Below are 8,912 nucleotides of genomic sequence, written 5' to 3'. Positions count from 1 at the left end.
CATCTCTTTCACATTGACTTTAATTTCAATAATCATAAGGTACAGCAACATATAGCAACTTAAAACTTTCCACTATGCAACTTCAGCAACAGCTTCTGTTCCTATAGATCACCTATCTATTGCTCTGAAGTTATGCTTGTGTGGACCCTTTAATCAACTTCCAAACTCAAAAAAAACATATTCAGGTAATCTGTGCCTAGAGGACATGCGGCCTAACCCAAGCTCTGAAAAACAATACTGAAAGTGAAACGGACAGAAATGGGACAAACAGGAGGAAACACGCACAGACAATAAGAAGGAGGAGAGGCAAATGTGAACCCAGGCTTGTTTCTGTCCTCCTCAGAGATAAGACAGAAGAAAATCCTTTTCTTGTTGTTGTTGTTGTTTTCAAAATCAGTTCTGTGATGGAGGCAATACTTTGTACCAATCTATTTTTCACCTGCAGTTACTTTAAGTACTGATGTATTGGCACCTCTTTACGTATTCTGCATTCCTCAGTCCTTATCTCAAAAACATTCACAACTACCCTTCTGCTGTGGTCCAGACTGCAGTCTGGGCTTCAGTGCATGACCGGAAAGTTCCACTCCCTCGATGGCATCATTATGAAAATGCTTGCATTTAAGGGAAGTATCACAGCAACAAATGGTGTGGCTTTACACTAATCATCTACCACATTCTGCATACAGGAATCTGCAAAAAAGCTCAACGAGGAGGTCTGCCAACTGTCCCCTGGGATAGCCTTCGTGGAAAAAGGGGCACTTTGGAAGTTAATTAGAGACAATCTGTTTTTTATACTGAGTTTAAGAAAGCCAATTAGAGTTAATGGGAATTCAAATGATTCTCATTTAGATTTGTTTGATGTGGTTAATATTATAGTTCAATTTTTCACAGCAAAACAGCAAAATGGACATTAAAGGTGACTAAACACTGAAAGAATCCCACTTGCTGGAATTCAGTTTTCTTACAGCAAATTCATCCCTTGTGTAAGAGTTGTGAAGGCACTGGGGATTAATTAAACAGCATAAGAAAGATATACTGAACATACGGACACAACAGAACTTGCTAACATTTACCAAATCCTTCACACAGGGAAAGGAGACCTCCTTTGCGGAGCACGCTGCCGCACAGTATGTGTGAAAAAGACCCTTTTTACAGTGCCCTCCTCAAGCACACCCAACAGCGAGGGAACAGCAACAGCCTCCCTTTGAAGACAAATACACACAATCAGGAGATTAACTCAACAACTGAACTAGAAGGGGCAGAAATTATGTAGCAGCCACCAAACAAATCACAGAATCACAGAATGGTAGGGGTTGGAAGGGACCACTGTGGGTCATCTAGTCCAACCCTCCTGCCGAAGCAGGGTCACCTACAGCAGGCTGTAGAGGACCCTGTCCAGGCGGGTCTTGAATATCTCCAGAGAAGGAGACTCCACCACCTCCCTGGGCAGCCTGTTCCAGTGCTCCGTCACCCTCAGAGGGAAGAAGTTCTTCCTCATGTTCAGACAGAACTTCCTGTGCCTCGGTTTGTGCCCATTGCCCCTTGTCCTGTCACTGGGCACTACTGAAAAGAGCTTGGCCCCATCCTCCTGACACCCACCCTTCAGATATTTATAAGCTTTTATTAGGTCCCTTCGCAGCCTTCTCTTCTTCAGGCTGAACAAGCCCAGCTCCCTCAGCCTCTCCTCGTAGGAGAGATGCTCCAGTCCCCTCATCATCCTTGTAGCCCTCCACTGGACTCTCTCCAGTAGCTCTTCATCTTTCTTGAACTGGGGAGCCCAGAACTGGACACAGTACTCCAGATGAGGCCTCACAAGGGTAGTGTAGAGGGGAAGGAGAACCTCCCTCGACCTGCTGGCCACACTCTTCTTGATGCACCCCAGGATCCCATTGGCCTTCTTGGCAGCCAGGGCACACTGCTGGCTCTTGGTTAACCTGTCGTCCACCAGGACACCCAGGTCCCTCTCCACAGAGCTGCTCTCCAGCAGGTCCACCCCAAGCCTATACTGATGCATGGGGTTGTTCCTCCCCAGGTATATAAATGAGATAACTAGGTTTCCAAATAGTACAGCACTTTGATCAGAACAGAAGGGCTACGCTGCACAGCAGAGAGCAGTGAAGAGATCTTTGAACTAAGTCTAACACATTCCTGCGCTTCAACAAAGGGTCATGCAGTACCATTACCTCTGAACCCCAGCTGCAACTGGATCCAGAACAGATCCTCAAGTCTATTTGAGGACAGGTATCTGCTTTTGTTCGTAAACCAGCTATTGGCACGCAAGGAAAAGAGACCATGTGTACTGTGGGCAGCTAGCATGGGGCTAGGAATAAGAGTTGAGTAACAAGGGGGACTCTGTGGAACGAGGTTAGTGCTGAGCTGGGACCACCCAGCACTACAGATACCTTGCAGCTGACAAACCACTTTACTTACTGAGTTGTGGCAGAGGCTTAGCACCACACTATGCAAGGGCAGCACCGATCCCAAACAAATTTTGACATTGAACAATAATCTGAATCAAAGGTTTCCCCTCTTTTTTCCTCCTCTTCAATAAAAGCAGCTATTTTGGCCCAAAACGTGCCTAGATGAGTTTTCACGGGTAACATTTTATCTTTCTTAATAAGAAAAAAGACATCAACCACTAGAATTTATTACAGATTTTTCTCCATCTTCCTCACATTAAAATGCTTATTTAAAATATGTTTTGATGAGCTTCAATTTAGTGTCATGTTTTTTTCTTGTTAAAAGTGCCTTATAAAGTTAAAATAAAATAATAAAAGTAAAATTTAAGACAATAACAACGAAAAACTACCACTTTACACTTAGGCATTTTTTCCTAAACTGTAGCAAGAAACTAAGCAGTCTGGAAACTATGCTAAATTCTGGATAGAAGGTATGCCATTGTAAGACATTAATATTTCTGTCCTTGTGCTAATACAGTCACTTGTTCAGGATTAGCAGAAAGCAAATTATTCCACATTTCTTAAGCTCTGCATAAAACCTTCCAGCTCTGGATCCTGTGTGGCCTTGTATGTTGCACTCCCACAATTCACCCCCTCTGATGTCTCTCACTCGCCTGATGCAACGTCCACGTTCTCACTCCCAGCAAATGAAACACTAGTAGCTCTGAAAAGGTCCTTACTCAGACAAACACCTGGACGACACAAGCATCTGGGCAGTATACACAACCTTTACCTTTCCTGCTCTTCAATGTGATTCCTATCTGGAATGTGCTCTGCTAGAATGCTCTTGAATCCTATTCAATCGTTAGTGGGGAAATCACCCCTTCTTTTTCAGTTCAATCCCTGCCTACCTACTTATTGCTCCCATTGACAGAGCAGGATGGCAAATGATTAATTTTTTTTTTTTTTAAGTTTTTGTCAAAATGCTTGCTGCATAAAACAAATATTACATTTTGACAAAAAAAGAAATCCTATGAAGTTCCAACGTTATTAATCTCAAATCTCTCATTTTTTTTCACTGAAATTCTCACATAATAGTATTTTCTGGCAAAAACTTATTTAGCAAGAAAATTTTCAGCTAAATCTAGGTCTTAATCTTTCTCAGAAGCATTGACTTCATACTACAAAACTCTTCTACATTTTCCATGAATTTCTTTCATGTGTTTACAATATACTTCATAATCCACATAGGTTTATATGATCATGGTAAATATTGCTGTAATGAGCACAAAAATTATCTATCTTGCAATCTATCCAGTAAAAACTTTTTGAAAGATACAATTCTCTAAAAGTGTGCTTTATTTTAACTTCATAGAGATCAGAAGTTAAGAATAATTTAAGTAGAACTTCCCATAGAACAAAAATACTGGTTTTATTCTGGTTAGCATGTCTGGATCCAGACATTTGTACAGACTCTTGTATTAGAAGTTCATAATCTTCTGAGTCTCCCCACTCCCTCCTTGACAAAGTACCTCCCAACAGACAAAATTTCCTGTAACTTTTCACAGGACATATAAGAACAAACTCCAACTATTGATTACGTCTGTGTATTATAATATTGTACTTTCCTTTGACTGCACTCTTGAGCCAGAATCATACACTTCAATTGTGTGACCTCTGTTTTAATAATACCAACATCAAACACTCCCTATGGGGTTCTAGAAATACCAGCCTCATAGCATTTACTACATAGTGCTGACCTCCCTCACACAGTCACGGAATGATTGGGTTTTTTATAACTGCCAATTATAACTATTTCTATCAATTCCAGACCAAAAATACTGCTAATCATGACTTAACTTTCAACTTTAGTCTTCAATTAGCAATAGCAAGATCAGCTCGTGCTTTAATGGAAGTGGCACATGATGCCATCTATCATATTCCAATGTGCAAATAATGCTCAGTGGATATTAATTTTGTAATTTTAAGGAAACATGTAAGAATATTTTCCACAAAACTGTCACTTCAAAAGTGCTAATTTCTTGTAAATGTGGATTAAAAAAACTAAATTTTTCAACCTGGAAATCATGGAATATACAGCAATCAAATGAAAGCTGTGGCCTGCTTGTATAGGGGAAGAAACAAGAGTCAAAGATGTTCAGTATGGAACATCACTCAGATTGGCACATGAAAAAATGTTTTTTCACAGAATGTTGTTTGCACTGCACCAAAATATTTTTTAAAGTGAATTTAAAAACCAAACGGTAACTCACAAAAAATTAAACAATTTGACTTTCATCCTTGTGCATGTAGGTAGTTTCATTAACATTTACTATGGTAAGGAACGTTCCAGTCTCAACACTTATTTTATAAAATTGTGCTCTGCATTAATAAAAACTAAGCTTGGGGCTCTTCTTATCTGAATGCATCTATTCCTGTTACCGCTTTCAGCATTAACAGCCAAACAGTTTTACCAATGAGCTGATGTCCTCCAGGAGAAAATACATTGACACAAGCTGAACACAAAGGGGGAAGAAAAAACTCTTCTCTGCAGGTAATATATAATGCAGCTTTTATACCATTCTCTGTAAACAAGTAGGCTGATATGCTAGCCTTGTTTACTGAGAAAAACCTGCTGTTTCAATCATTTGAAAACAGAAATTATATGCACACCAGAATAATTTATTGAAAAATAAATACATTCAGTAAAGCATCCAGTTTGAATAATTTTTTAAAAAGTAAGAGAAGTATCATGTTACAAATATGCTCTATTCTTGCTGCTTCTTGTGAGTTACGGAGAGACATCTGGCTTCATAGGTATTGTGCCAAAGCCTGTTCCCATTTACATGAATGTAAACGTGGTATAACTATCCCAGTTTCATTGTTTAACTGAGCTTGCCTTTGCTGAACATTCCCATAGATCAGATATTAAGTATCATTCCTGAAGGTATTCTGACGTGGGTTTCGTCATGTCAAGACTAGGGCTGAAGGCTTTCACTCCTTAATAATCACATGTGATGTTATGTCAGCTGTGTTACCTTACCTGAGCGTTCAGGAGAAAGGAGATAGTTACAGACAGAAGATGGTCAAGCCCAACACCCCACCACTATCAGACACTCAGACACATACTCTGTTATACAACCAGTTAGGATTCTTGACACTACTGAGACACCGGAAAGGTGAGTTCTGTCTGGCATTTTGTTTTCTTGGACAGAAACAACCAAAGATGTCTTTGCTTTACAAAGATGCCAAACTTTGTTGCTGACCTTCCCATCACCAGGTGCTGAAAGCAGCAGAACCACTGTGCTGTCACTGACAGAGAAGAGGTTACTGAGACTATCTCTGAAGAAAACAGTAGAACAGATGCATCTGGCAGGCTTAACTCTTCTGTGTATCCCCAAGGTTTCCCCTGTTCTGTCAAGTTTCATGAGGAAATGAAGAGACTCCAAGTCTTTCTATGGTGTGCAGGAGATAGCTGAGGCTGTGAACACTTTAATACTGCCAAGAGATAAAGAAGATTGCTCAGTCCCAGAGCCTTTGTGCCCAAAGCCCACAAGATGCCAACAGTGCACAATGCCCAAAGAAACTGCAATGCTCATAGAAAAGAGGAGACACAAAATTAAAAAGACCCAGGATTTTGAGGCTTCCTCCCTAGAGAAAAACTGTTCAGTAAAGCTCTTTATCCAGAGCTTTAGTGTAACATTTTCATTAACAGTCTGGATGATGGGACTGGGTGTACCCTCATACCGTCAACAAGTTTGCTGATGATACAAAACTGGGAGGAGTGGCTAATGCACCAGAAGGCCATGCTGCCATCCAGAAGGACCTCAAGAGGCTGGAGAAATGGGCTGACAAGAACCTTATGAAGTTCAACAAGGGGATGTGCAAAGTCCTGCACTTGTGGCAGAATAAAAGCACCAGGACATGTTATGGGCCAGCTAAAAAAAACTTTACAAAAAAGGATCTGGACACGAAGTTGAATGTGAGGCACCAATGTGCCCTTGCCACAAAGCAGGCTAATGATATCCTGGGCTGCACTAGGAGGAGTGTTGCAGCAGGTTGGGGGGAGATGATTCTTCACCTCTACTGAGCACCGGTGAGGCCACATCTGGAGTACTGTGTCCAGTTCTGAACTCCCCAGTACAAGAGAGATATTTGAGCTACTGGAGAGAGTGCAGCAAAAGGCCATTAAGATGATTAAGGGAGACTCCTCTAAGGAAAGGCTGAGGGAGCTGGGACCTTTAGCCTAGAGAAGATTTTCATCCTTGGAGATATTCAAAAGCCATCTGGACATGGTGCTGGGAAATCTGCTCTAAGTGATCCTGCTTGAGCCGGGGAGGGGTGGACAAGATGACCTCCAGAGGTCCCTTCCAACCTCAACCATTCTGTGGTTCTGTATGTCCTTCAAAGTAATACAAATAACGTGTTATGAACAAGTACGTGTTCATTACACGTATGACCTTTTCATTTCTATTACCTGCAAAAAGCATCACAGAAAGAGGAAACCAAATCCACTAGAGCAAGTATATATATATATATATATATATACACACACGCTTATATATATAAACCCATGTCTAAGATAGAATAATACAAAAGCATATAACACAGTAAATGCAAATAAAGAATATTTAAAACTTGACTTGTAACTATTTCAATGCCGCACACCATGTAAATCTATGCATTTCCTGGTTCCTTACATTATTCAGAACTTCGTTTTTCATTTTCCTCAGATAGACAGATTTGGATGATTTATAGAATCTGCCAGCAAGCTGTTGCCAATTTTAGCATATACATGAATTAGACCTGGTTTTAGTTTAACTGACACTTTGCTTATTTAAAACACAAAAACTGACCACTGAGGAAAAAAACCCCACTTTTAACAAGATCATGGAAATATTAGCCACAGCAGTCCATAAATCACTAAAAGTTATTTTTAGATTCCCAGAGAATGAACAGTCAGTGTGTCAAATAGAATGGAGGTTTCATGGGGAAGGAATATCTTTTTCTGGGAACAATTATTTTGCTTCACAAAAATGAGTTGGGTTATAGAGGGCAGACCTATTCTAACATAAGCATTGTTTCTAGTGTTCCACTTCATAATACAGTAAATAAAATGTAAGAAAATTCATTCTCAAGCATATCAATGAGTAACAGCACCTTACCAAAAACAAGAAAATACTGGCTCCACGATATCTCACCTTCACGCTGTTAAAGATACTGATAATTTCAGGCCACAAATCTCAAGAGGAAACAAGGAAGACATGCAGTTCTAATGCCACACTCCCAGACCATGTCCTCCTCTACTCAAAGAGAATGAGAATGGGACGGCAACCAGAAAAAGACGGGGGGAAAAGGGTCATGACAGTGCTGAGTAGGGACTGATACGGCTTGTTTTAAGGAACACCAAGAGGTATTTAACACAATAGAAATACTCAGTATAAAGAAAAGCTGACGTAGCACTACAGAGGTCAGCATGTTGTTTCAGACCGTACACAGTAGCTTTTATCCAAATCTTGCCACAGAACCTTGTGGCCATTATTCGCTAATACATGGGTCAGGAGCTGTTTGTGAATTAGAACTTAATCAAGTTTTCCAAAATGCTTTTAAAATCACCTGAAGAATTGAATTGTGAAGGTGAAAAGTGTGTCACTGCCTTCTCAGAAAGTCTGCAAATGCAAGCATTGTCATCTGCACACAAAAACAAGCTCAGATGTGAGCTGCTCTGTATCTAGTAAAGTAGGTACAGTTGATTTTTATGAGCTTTTAACATACTGAAAATTGGCTAAATCATGCTTAATCACAATTCATCATCTCAAGAAATGGGGCCCTTTTTTTAGTATCTAAACTGCTTGCCTAAATCTTCAGGAAGTCTCAAAATACTGTGCAGCCAGTAGTTTCTCATTTGTGATTTCCCCATACAAATTTAAAGCCAGTCATGTTCCAGTTCTTGTTGTGCTCAGCAGCTGTAAAATTCAGTTCATACTAACTACACACACCAGAACAACTCTCTCAAGCAAAGGTGGCTGATGAGCTGTGCCCAGACAAACATCACAGAATCTTTTGCAAACCTGTGTTATTTAGAGTACCATGACAACTGCAAGCCCATCTTGAAGCAGGTGAAACGGAAGAATGGGGTCAGGGGCAAAAAAAGAGGTAACATGACACAGCAAGTCATGGTAAAACAGAATGTGAGAGTAAACCCCGTGATTCCTGAGCTCTAGTTTCTTGCTTACTCCTAAGAATGCACCCATATAGAGGTTATGTCAGTCAAACTGTTTTTGTTACTGAATGTTTTAAGGTGTTACACAAAGCTTTTGTTTACATTTACCCACCATTAGATCATGTTCTTTGGCTCTACAACACTCTGTTTCATGTTGGAGAAGATCTATGCAATGTGCCTGCTTCTTTCCTCCATATTTTTGTTTGAGTCTAGGTCCAGTTTTGTTACTATCAAGTTTTTTTCATATTTTTCATGAAATATCAGTGCAGCTGTCACTGGAAATGGAGTAA

Source organism: Opisthocomus hoazin, chromosome 5 (genome assembly GCF_030867145.1).
Source record: "Opisthocomus hoazin isolate bOpiHoa1 chromosome 5, bOpiHoa1.hap1, whole genome shotgun sequence".
NCBI lineage: Eukaryota > Metazoa > Chordata > Aves > Opisthocomiformes > Opisthocomidae > Opisthocomus > Opisthocomus hoazin.
Note: the sequence above shows the minus strand (reverse complement) of the source record.